The sequence below is a fragment of the Tachypleus tridentatus genome, chromosome 2 (assembly GCF_004210375.1).
Source record: "Tachypleus tridentatus isolate NWPU-2018 chromosome 2, ASM421037v1, whole genome shotgun sequence".
Classification (NCBI taxonomy): Eukaryota; Metazoa; Arthropoda; class Merostomata; order Xiphosura; family Limulidae; genus Tachypleus; species Tachypleus tridentatus.
Genome location: NC_134826.1, coordinates 140,822,435 through 140,834,537, shown reverse-complemented (window position 1 = coordinate 140,834,537; position 12,103 = coordinate 140,822,435). Strand labels below are relative to the sequence as shown.

Sequence of the window (12,103 nt, the reverse complement as noted above, 5' to 3'; positions counted from 1 at the left end):
TTTGTTCATTTTGCATTTCAATTTGTTTGTATTTTGTTTTTTTTTAATTTCGCGTGAAACTACATGAGGGTTATCTTTCCATAACCGTCCCTAATTTAGCAGTGTAAGACTAGAGGGAAGCCAGCTAGTCATCACCACCCACCACCAACTCTTGGGCTACTCTTTTGCCAACGGATACTGGGATTGACCGTACGTTATAACGTCCCCACGGCTGAAAGGGCGAACATGTTTGGTACGACCGGGATTTAAAACGCCGCCCTCAGATTACGAATCGAACGTCTTAACCCACCTGTCCATGACGGGCCCTGGCATGTGAAAAAAGCAGAAGTCGTGACATTTAATAAGGTGTATATCAAACCTCCTGTGTAAAAAAATATATATATATATGTATGCACTGTTAAAAAAGAAAATTGGAAGAATATTTCTCTAATATTATTAATGACACAAAACCTTGTGTGTGTAACCTAAATTGAAGTATATTCTTTTTTTAAATGTTACGTTCGCTAATAATATTGGTTAGTGTTTAATATATATCCTTTATTAATTTTAATTAATTACTTTTAATGTTGTCTTTCGGTGGCACAGCGGCATGTCTGCAGACTTAGAAAATTAAAATCCGGGTTTCGATACCCCTAGAATGCAAAGCACGGATAATGCTTAATTACAAACAACAGCGTTAAGTTTAGAGGTTTACAATGCCAAAATGGCCTGGCAAGGGTAGGTGGTTAGGGTACACGACTCGTAATCTGAGGGTCGTGGGTTCGATTCCCCGTCACACCAAACATGCTTGCCTTTTCAGCCGTAGAGACGTTATAATGTGTTGGCCAATCCCATTATCGGTTGGTAAAAGAGCAGCCCAAGAGTTAGCGGTGGGTGTTATTGACAAGTTGCCTTCTCTCCAGTCTTATACTGCTAAATTAGGAAGGACTAGTGCAAATTGACCTCGTGTAGCTTTGCACGAAATTAAAAAACCACAACCAAACAATGCCCAAAAGTGGATTTCCATATCCGCGGTGGACAGAGCATAAGTAGACCATCTTGTAAGGTTGCGCTTTATTACAGACAAGTATAGAGATCATTTTATATTGTTAGGATTTAGTGCAATACGGATTTAATACAAATCTAATACCAAAATCAGGCCAAGATTCATGACAGATTTTGGGTTTATGGCCAGAAATATCATTTCGAACGAGAATAACTAACTAGAAAATATCATAATGTTGATAAATAAGAAAGAAAATACAGTATATTTAATTTGCCGTATTTAGTAAATGGTGATATTTAGTTTTGATCTTAGTTGGAAGCTTGCTTTTATTAGAAGTTAAGATTAATCCTTTCTTATTTTGAGGAACGACCTCTATCTTAAGTCCTATAGGACCTCTGTGTGAAGAGTATAATACTTCTATAAATGCATGTGTTCAAGAGTAAGCTTCCTCTTTTACTTTGTTGGGAAATGGGTAAGTGTGGTTATGTGTGCGTGTCTGGGTATAATTATTAATGTCATGTTGGAGTGTTAAATAATAACTGTGTTATTGCAATACTGTGAGGGGTATATAAAATGTAGTCTTTTAAAACGTCATTTGTAGTTAGTATGTTTTTAGGAACATTTAGAAAGAAGATTAAAAGTGATTGAAATATAATATTGCAGTGAGATTCCTCGTGTTTAGGTTTGTCTGCAATACTGATCTCTTGTTTAACTTTAGTCAAGTTGGAACTGTCGAATAAATATATTAGTATTTAGTGTGGAGAAATTGAGTAATGTTAATTGTTATTTATATGTTTGTAACTTTTTCAAATATAAGCTGTTAAGATAAATATTTTGAATTTCTTCCACATAAAGAGAAATGTTTGTAAGCTGTACATTTATATGTATGTAGTCATGCTATTTCTTAAATTATGACTGCGAATTAAAACACTATTTTCGATTAACTTTTAAAATGGAGTGAAAACGTGGTTCTTTGTACCTGATGACTATAACAAGAAGTGTGGCATGGAGAAGTAGGCAAGTATTTTCAGGATTGAAATTTAAATACAAGTATAGTTAGAGCATTCGCTAGTGATCAGCAATAGGAATATTGGTATTTTCGGTAATGTAAATTTCAAGTTGCCAAATTTAAGTTATTGCTATTATGAAATATTTCAAAAACGTCTATAAGCTTAACTATATATAATATAACAGTTTTTTACAGAAAGTTTTAGCTAGAACAAGGACTAAAAATATGGAAACTATACCAAATATTCTTTGCTTTAGTGAAAAGATTAATTTTCAAATATAGAAATTTGTTTACATAGAAAAGTTTGAAATGTCTTACCACTTTGGATCTTTATGGCCTATGAAGAAACACTGTAGCAGAAACTTGTGAAGACAAGTGATACCTAGGTCTCAGAGGCCAAAAGTTATATATATTAGTTGATAGGTTATCATACAGGTCTGTAATCTTTAACACAGTTTTGAAATGTTGTAACTTCAGTTCTACAGGGTGTTTGGAAAGTTACTGCAGTTTTGTAATTATATTTTATATTTCAGATTTTAATCCCAATATGGCTTTAACAATAAAATAATGGCGGTATGTTGATGTAAACGGGGGTCACTTTCAACATTGTTTATAATTGTCATTCATATTTACCTCCTGTATTCTATATTGAAACACGTCTGTTAATAAATATATAAGTGCGCAGTAACTTTCTGAACACCCTGTTTTATAAAATTAACTTGTAAAAACCATTGAGAAGCATGATGCAATTTGATTTAGTAATAACTTTTATATGTATATTTTATTAACTTTGTCATTATTGTACTTGTAAAAATGAGTGATGCATTGCATTAGAGTAGCATTGATTAGCTGAACTAAAATGTCACTGTGGTTTAAAGATTTAGAACCATTTAAATAAATGCACCACCACACAGCAATTCCATAAGTGAGTGAATAAATTTAAGCTGTTCTGTTAATAAGTCATTATCTGGTAAGTGAAGTGAGGAAAATCTAGCAGCTCTAGAGTCAGTCCACAGTTAAGTGGACATGTGAAGACTTATTAAACAAAATCTTGCTTCTTAGATGACCTGCAGACTAGGATAACCAATGTTATTTGTATATTACTGAATTAACTGCAAAATGTATTTGTAGAACTGAACTGTCAGTTTGAATATGTAATAGTGATGGACATGTTAAATTGAACTTGAGGAGTAATTTCGTTCAGTTATTAGAATAGTTATGTAAACATTGTTATTAAATGTTTAATTCTAGGTTGAATAACTTAAAATCCTTTTCTTAGGAATGTGACATAAATACCTAGTGGGCAAAACTTGTAAAAATCTTGCCTTTTGTTTTTATTTGTTTAAACTCAAGAGTTGATATTTTTAATAGTTTAACTGAATATGGTTTTTGCTTATTTTACAGGTTGTTGCCATTGTCTACTGAAACTGCTAAGGTAGGTGTGCTAATGGTAGCTTAATATTCAGTTTATAATTGTATGTTTATGATGAATAGTTTATCTGAAGTTTGCTGATTACACTGGTTCTTTCGCTCCTAACTGATTCATACTTGTTATATAATTGTATGTTTTCTGGTGTTTGCACTATTGTTAATGTTGTTTTAAATCTGGCAGGGTAGGATGGCTACAGTAATTTGCAGTCTCCATCCTTGTATGGGTTTTGAGTGTGGAGCATAGCTGTGGAAACATTAAGGTCAGTATCAAGTTTACCTTCAATATTTATAGCTTTAACTTTTATAATTAAGGGGAGTTGTTAAAAACAATGGTTTGTTTGGGGGGTGTTAAATGTAAATCTTGTTCTTCCCCCCTGTGGCTGTCTACATTGAGTCTAAAGTACATTTTTCTAAAGTATCCACTGCAGTGAGTAGCACAAACTAAGTTTAGCTGGATTTTGTTTGGAATTGTACATTTTGGAATGTACAAGGTTTATCAAAGATTTTTGTTTGGTTAAACTAATGGTTTTCAAATATCAGAACTGAATAATTGAATGTAACTATTAATAATTAACTTTAGTTATGAAATAGAGGACTGGGTTTGTATAGAACATAGAAATGTTTGCTATATACAAATGGAAGGTAATATTTGAGGAAGATAAAGTTGTCCTGTACTGAAACATACTATGGTTAAAATATCCACTTTAACCTTTACAGGGTTCAAGGTCAACTTTCACAAATATGAAGTTTGGAGAACCTTGACATCTTGTACTTTCATCTGAATTTTCACATGGCTGAAAATAAGGAATCCAAGAGTAGAATGATAGACAAAAATTAGAAATCTACTGTTGAAAGCTTAATTGCCAAGTTTAAGCTTACAGGATCAAGTGCTAATTTTCCTCGTTCCAAACACCAACAAAATTCCAGATAACCAAGAGGAAGGTTCTTGGAAGTTAGTAGGAACTCTCATTTAACAAATGACATACAGAAACTGGTAAGGGAAACAGGTTGAAGTAAGCACCTCTACAGATACGAATATGTCGTGCTCTTCTTGGTTCAAAACATGCTGTCTTTGTAGAAATCCATATTTAAAGCCTGTTAATTTAGAAGCATAATTTGAGGTATGCAAAAAAGTGTGGATGAACCGTTCTTTTACCTATTGGAAGAGTATTCTTTGGTCAGGTGAGACTAAAATTGAGCTTTTTGGCCACAATGATTGCAATATTTTCTGTAAGGAAGAACAAAATATTCCAAAGAACACCATCCTACAGTTAGCCACAGGTAGCTTGATCATGTTATGGGGTTCCTTCGGCTCTTCTAGTGTAGCAGCAGGCAGCCTTCATCGTGTCAATGAAATCATGAAAAAAAAGTACTTTTGTATCAAGAATGTTGCTTGGAACTGGCAGCTTGGCATTGTTGGATCTTCCAGCACAACAATGACCCTAAGCACAGATCGAAATATGTGCAATTCTGGTTGCAGAGGAACCATATAAGCATTCTGAAGTTGCTATTGCAGTCACCTGATCTCAACCTCCAATTGAAAACATTTGGCATGAGTTGAAGACCAGGGCTCATCAGTGTCATCCAAAAACCTTGTAAGATTTGGAGTACTGTCAAACTATCATGGAGGGCTATGAGGAGTTTTAAAGGCTACACAACTGACTATTAAAGTAGATGCATGAACACTTTCTGTCCATTCCTATGTTTGGTTAATTGTTTATAAACAGTATGTCATTCAATTTACATAAGTTTATGTAGACGTGTTAATATTTATAATATACTGTACTTTCATTATCCCTAACTTTTTTAGTTATGAGGAAAAAACGCAGGGGTACGAACACTGTCATAACTACTGAAGCATGATTTATGGTGGGTTGAAGTCTGGAAATTGTAATTGCTAGTCCTTCTTGATGGTTCCAGAAGAGTCTGCACATTTTGAATGGAGTTTATTCAGTGATATACCAACTTGAGGTGATGAGTGCTACTCCAAGAATGGAATTTCTAGAGTTTTGAATCTCGAATATTACAGGTATAATTTGTAAACCCACTAAATATTTGTGTAAAGTTATAGTTGAACTAGACCAAAGGTAAAAATAGTTTGGTCTGGGGTGTAACTTTTTAATGTTTCATAGTGCATGTGATGATACTTCTAGATAGGGACAAATGATATTCTATGATAAACCTAAACTATCTGACTGCATTGAAAGCTAATGAATGAAACATTGATTTTAACTTTTGTTTCTAACTCGTGTTTTCTTATGACAGGTGTAATCTGCTAAACTGGCCAGTTTCATAGCTCTCCTAAATCAAGCATGGAATTATGGTACGTTTGTATATACAGGCTATTGAAACTAACAAATCTTATTCAATGTTTTTATTTAGTATGTTGTGTACAGTCTTTCATTTTCAACCAGAAACTTAAGTTTAATTATTTTAAGCTATCTGTGTGGCTTTATACAACTTGCTTTAGTGTGCTACAGAATCTTGAATGTTTAAACCCTGGCTTACACCAAATGGCCTGTGATGGATTGTTTCATGCACCATTCTGAAAATCTGTTGAAATTATACCCTGTAATTCTGAGGTCTTTTGTACTTGTTGTATTTCGTTATATAAATGATTTAATACATAATACTTGTACATTTTATCTTGGTGTTATGAAATGCAAAATGTACTGCAATAACTCATCAGTTCTTACAGCAGTTAACTGTTCAGTAAAATTTATTTTTCTGTAGATTCAAGTTCAAGGGTGAAACACTGACCTGAATAAGTGGATCTGCACAAAATATCCTGTCTGGTACTCATTTTACACTACCACAGATGTACCTCAAATTCAGTATGAAACCCCATTGATGTCATATGATCATTGAATATGTAGAAACTTACTGACAATAATAAAATTGTTCTGATGCATTTGTTTTATTTAATTTGAATATATCTTCCACTTTCTATAAATACTAAAACTTAGTTTCTATACAAACTAGTGTTATCCAAACTGTTTCTGGTATCTTGTGTTCTACCAAAATGTCTGCTATATTGTTAGCAGGGATTTTGACAATTGGTGAATTAATGGAACATCAGTATCTTTAACTATTAGTGAATAGTTTCAATGTTTAGGTAAACTACTCTGATTCCTTCATACAAGTTTGCTATGAAAAGTATTAAACTTTAATATTCAAATCATGTAATTCGTTATTAATCAGTACATTTCTGTGAGGTTTATATTGAGCATATTAAAACTTGTGCTAGTAGTATATGTACTTGGTGCATTACGTAATATTAGTATTCCAAACATTAGTTTGGGTTGAATTTGGATGCGTACGTCGGTTATTTCCAACTGTTTACCTTATGACTTAATTGACACGTGCGTAATTTTTTAAAATCGAAAATATTAGACATTACATACCTAAACAGCAATCATTGTGACCTGGATTTAAGTCGTAGGCTCAAACACATCAGTACAGATGAATGTTTTTGGTGTTACACGTAATAAATTTCGTAAGGTTTTAAACTTAGAATATTAAAATCATGTGAAAGGCGTAGATCCTGTACTGCTGAAATCTAATTACTTAAAATACCGAAATATTATGGGAAAAATACTTAAAATAGCTTCATAAACCATACCCAAAATATTGTTATGGGTATGTCTGGAACTATCTTAAGGCCAGTGTTTGTTGATAATACGGTTTTTGGCGTTTCTGTATCGTATGATCGAATTTCAAGTGTAGTGTTAAAGGTACGTTATTAGAAATTCCACCGTTTTTCCTGAAAGGTGGAAGGAAAAACAAAGCTAATGCAAAATGTTAAGTTATTTAATGGATTGTGAAACTCCAAAGATTGGTGGATGTATAAATGTATGGCGTTGTAGTTTTTCATATGTAGTCGTTCTACTAGCCTGATTATACAACTACCATTATTTAGTCTTATGGTGTCTGCTCTATGGGTTTATTGTATTATCGTGTTAATACAGACCGTGTGGCAAACCAAAGATAGTCTAGGTCTTCGTCCTTTGCAGTCTAATATGACTAGATTGATTAGCGTCATATGCTAAAGTAACTTTCATTTGTAAATATCGCGTGACATTGATTTCTATGGCTATTTCACGATTATCGCCTAGTAGATATCCGAATCTGCAACGAACCCTGGAATACTTGATCTAAATCTCGTGTCGTTATACCGTGACTCGTTCATACTTGTAATCGCATTCTGTAAATGATTTGTCTACTTTTGTGCAAATTAATTGCAACAAATGGTCATTTTATAATATTTTCAGCATGGCGGCCAGTGTAGGCTCGTTGGATCTATTGATTTCCTTTAAGTCATTTCTTTACACAGCCGGCGTCATTAGCTGAGTTTTGTAGTACCGCCGATCCATTTTTGGGATACTACGTCATTCGAAATTGCGTTAGAAGGGCAAGGAGACCAGTTAAAAAAACTCAATAAAGAAAAAAACTGAAATACAAGAATTGGACGCAAGAACAATGGAGGAAGATGCTATTCAGTGATGAGACTCGTTTCTTCGTACAGGTCAAAGAAGTCTGCATGTTTGCAGATCTCCACGTATGAAACTTAAAATCTCACATCAATCGGTTCGTAAAACGTCCATTGAAGATATTTTGGGGCTTTTTCAGCTACTATGATTTCGGAGGCTTACATATCGTAGAAGGTATGATGCGAGGATCACAGTACATAGAAGTTTTGCAGAGAAGAGTCGTTCCAGAATTGAAAGAGATTTCCAGATGGATCTGACATTTTTCAGCAAGATCTGGCTTCGTGCCACACATCGAAACTTGTGAAGAATTTCATAACTACAACGCGATCAAAGGTGCTGGACTGGCCTGGAAACTCCCCAGACTTAAATCCTATTGAAAATCTTTGGTTATTTGTAAAGAAAGACTGCACTACGAAAGATAAGCTAATTGAGGTGTGGTACTGCGATCCAAGAATTAGTAGATGGCAGTCAACTCGTGGACTCGATACCAAAGCGGATTAACGATCTTCTGGAAAATAAAGGCGGTCATATCATGTATTAATTTGTGAGTAATTTCTGGATTCTTATAAAATAAAACGCAACAAACTGAAAAATCGTATTTTCAGTCTTGTTTCGATTAATTTGCACAAGGGTGTACTTAGGCTGGAAACCTCCGTTGCTTTGTTGAATGTCTGATGTCATCTCTTCACACCTATTGTCTATTTGAATAACGGTAACTGGATGACGTATTTTTCGGTTGCATTCACATTTCAATTTAAGTAGTCATTCTCTGATTTTTAAATCCAATTTCTCAGTAAAATTTTAAAGGGACAATGAATTGAAGATGACGGATCTAAATTTTTAATCAGATTGGTATTAAATAAGTTTTTATTTTTACAAACTATTGAAAATTATTATATACAAAAGCTGAAAATGTGATGAACATGCCTAGATTTTCAGGGGGAGAGGCCCACTTGGATACGTCTTACACTTACAAATTTGTACAGTATCGAACTTTAACAATAGTGGTGTAATATCTGAACGACAGGTGTCCCTCAGTGGCATAACGCTATGACTGCAAACTTGCAACGCTGTTATCCACGTTTCTATCCTCATGGTGGGTAGAGTACAGATAGTCCATTATGTAGCTGTTTCATTGCAATATGATGGTTTTAGAAACATTTCTAGATTAACTGATTAGTTACATATAATAATTTTATAGTCAAAATATTACATTTTATTGACTTTAGATATGTTTATATAATCGTCTGGAGCCCGAAATGAAAAAAAAAAAACTTAAAATTTAAAGCCTTTTAACACCTTAATGAGAAAAAATAAACCTTCGTGCAATAATAGTTTTAAGAAATACAAATACTTTTCTAGTTTTTGTGATAATGTGGTGGTCAATCCCACTATTCATTGGTAAAAAAAATGTTTGGTGATGACAAGCTTCCATCCCTCTACTTTTTCACTGCTAAATTAGGAATGACTACAGCAGACAGTCCTCGTTTAAACTTGCACATACATCGAACCAAACCTGATGTACTGAAATTCTGGAAAGAAATTACGAAAATTCATGACTAGTGAAATATTATCTTAGGACAAGAAAAGTGGCATCCCTTGTATACATAAAAACTGCAAAACACAAAATTTGCGTGCAGGTCCACATTGCCCCAGTAAATCTTCATACCAAAATTTGTGAAGATGTATCCTAGAGGTGAAGTAACAGTAAAAAAATATGTTCATATAAACCACAACAAACATTATTTAAAAGTGAAAATTTGTATAACCTCCCACGGACTCGATGAATCTCCACACCAAATCTGGTGAAGATCCATCTATAGGGGGCGAATTATTAGTAAGAGATTACTAATAAAACCACAAAATGCAACATTGATAATTTATATTTATCTCCTTATGAACCTCCATACCAATTTTGGTAGGTATTCGTCCACATTTTGAGAAGTAGTTGTATAGATATACAACAAACAGCACTGTTATAGTTATATAAATACGATGTTTGTTATTTTGTTGTTGTTCTAACGCGTACAAATATATTTTAATTTGATTGCTTATGTGTGTTCTTAGTGACATTATTGTTTGATGTAACTAATCAAAAAGTGAACTGTAGAATATTATTTCGTGTTTTGTTTAGGCAAGAAATATTTGAATATTTGAAATATCAAATATGTCATATTATTTTTTCTTATAATTTCACAATGAATTTTTGACACTCGCTTTCATTGTATCGCTGTAATAATTTTGGTGTTTTATACATATGGAACACGTAAAGATTAATTTATAAAATACAAAGTGTACGGTTGGTAAAATTTATGTTAAACATAATAAATTAGATTCACAAGACATTTCCATCAGCATTAAAGTAAAGGTGGGAAAAATACAATGGGCTATCACCTGGTTTTATCAATATATTTAAATGCGATTTATAATAGCGAAGATGTTTTCGTAAGAGGAACTGTTTGGTTGGTTAGTTGAAATTTTATGGCGCAAAGGAACATGGCTATCTGCGACACAAACTAGCATATGTGACTCAGCACGTAGTGGGAACTAAAATAGGTGGTTGTACAGCAACGATGCTTGTCTTTTCTGAAAGGGAGATCTTTATGGTTCTTGTATTAGCCGTAACCCTATCTGAACTGGAGCCAAGTAATGACGATAAATCGTTATATAGTAAGTTTATATTTTCGAAGAATGAATTTTATTGTATTTTTTATTGATTGAAAACAAAAATTTATTTTTTGTTTGTTTGTAAGTGAGAACAAAGCTACACAATGGGCTATCTGCATTATGCCATTCACGGGTATCTGCCATTTCATTGTAAGTCCGCAGACATACCGCTTTGCCGTTAGGAAGTAACAACTTTATTTTTAATGGTAATGTAGTTTGTTTCCTATCCATTGAATAGTAGGATAGGGATCGAGCTTGTATTTTAAAGTTTTTCTATTTGTGGCATTGGTTACTAGGATGTAAAAAAACAAACAAAAAACATCAATGAAATGTTAATGTTACATTATACCTTATGTGAAATGTTCAAGAAATCCAACTCCACGAAGTATCTGACAATAGCTCTTTTGACGCCCATGGTGGACTCGGTACAGATTGCCCATTGTGTAACTTCGTGCATAAGAACAAATAAGACAGACTCTCTTGACTCCTTGTCACAGGTGTTAATGAAACTCCTCATATTTTTTGTGTAACTCAAATAACAACAAAAGTTGAAAATATAGAATTAATTTTATAAATATTTCTTGAATTATCGATGATCTATAACAGTTTGTTCCAAGTGTGAATTCTTGTTTTGTTACAAAATGAATCCTAAAACAAAAAGAAGACTAACATTGTAATTAGGGCTAAAATGTTTGATTACTTTAAGGATCTTTCTGTTTCAGGTGAGATTAATCGGTTTTCCTCGGGGATCTAATTAGCATGAAATGATCCATTTGTGTATACAGAGTGTGGCTAAAGCTGATAATATCACGAAGACAACTTAAACCAATTTAATTGGTATATGTGTGTGCATATATACAATCATTAAACAATTGGTCTACTGTATAATATAAAATAGGGCCAAGATTCTTCATAGTATATGTCTGTGATTATTTGGCGATAAATTTCAACAATATACAAACAGTTCACGTGTTTTAAAATAATATATTAAAACAACTCAAACGTATATGCAAATCTTAGTTACACAGTAGATTTCAAATTTTTAAATAATTTTTAACGTCAAAATTCCACGTAGAATGGTTCAGTTAGTGTAAGACCCAATTTATAAGAGAGAATAATCAATCTCTACTCTGTTACCACAATACAATCTGTTACAAGTTCACTTACATTATCCTTTGGGTTACCACAGTTGTGTCCAGAGCTCTAAATAATTCTCTTTTACATCATAAGTCCACATAGTCTGGTTCAGTTACTTTAGAACTGAACTTATAAGACGAGTTAATCTTCTCTACTCTGTTATTATAATACACTTTGTCCCCCGCTGGTATAGCGGTAAGTCTACGGATTTACGACTGTTCCAGTAACATGATATAACAATCACCGACTGGTGAACTGTCTAACCTGTGATTTATACACAGTTACGTGTGTATACATGCGATAAATTCAATATTAATCACTATGCTTCAGCTTTCCCGGATAATTGTATAATTTAATCGTATGAATAAAAATAACAATTACTGT

At 33.2% G+C, this 12,103-nt stretch overlaps 1 long non-coding RNA gene across 4 annotated transcripts; it reads left to right on the top strand.

Moving 5' to 3' along the window:
- The first annotated feature begins 1,426 nt into the window (after window positions 1-1,426).
- Window positions 1,427-6,337, top strand: LOC143245251 (uncharacterized). Of its 4 annotated transcripts, none has more exons than XR_013025537.1 (6): window positions 1,427-1,457; window positions 3,399-3,429; window positions 3,607-3,685; window positions 5,236-5,454; window positions 5,691-5,748; window positions 6,159-6,337. It is a non-coding gene; the product is annotated as an uncharacterized LOC143245251 (long non-coding RNA). The 4 variants fall into 4 exon arrangements; XR_013025538.1 differs by lacking the exon at window positions 1,427-1,457 and adding an exon at window positions 1,645-1,667; XR_013025539.1 differs by lacking the exon at window positions 1,427-1,457 and adding an exon at window positions 1,984-2,002.
- Window positions 6,338-12,103: the final 5,766 nt, after the last annotated feature.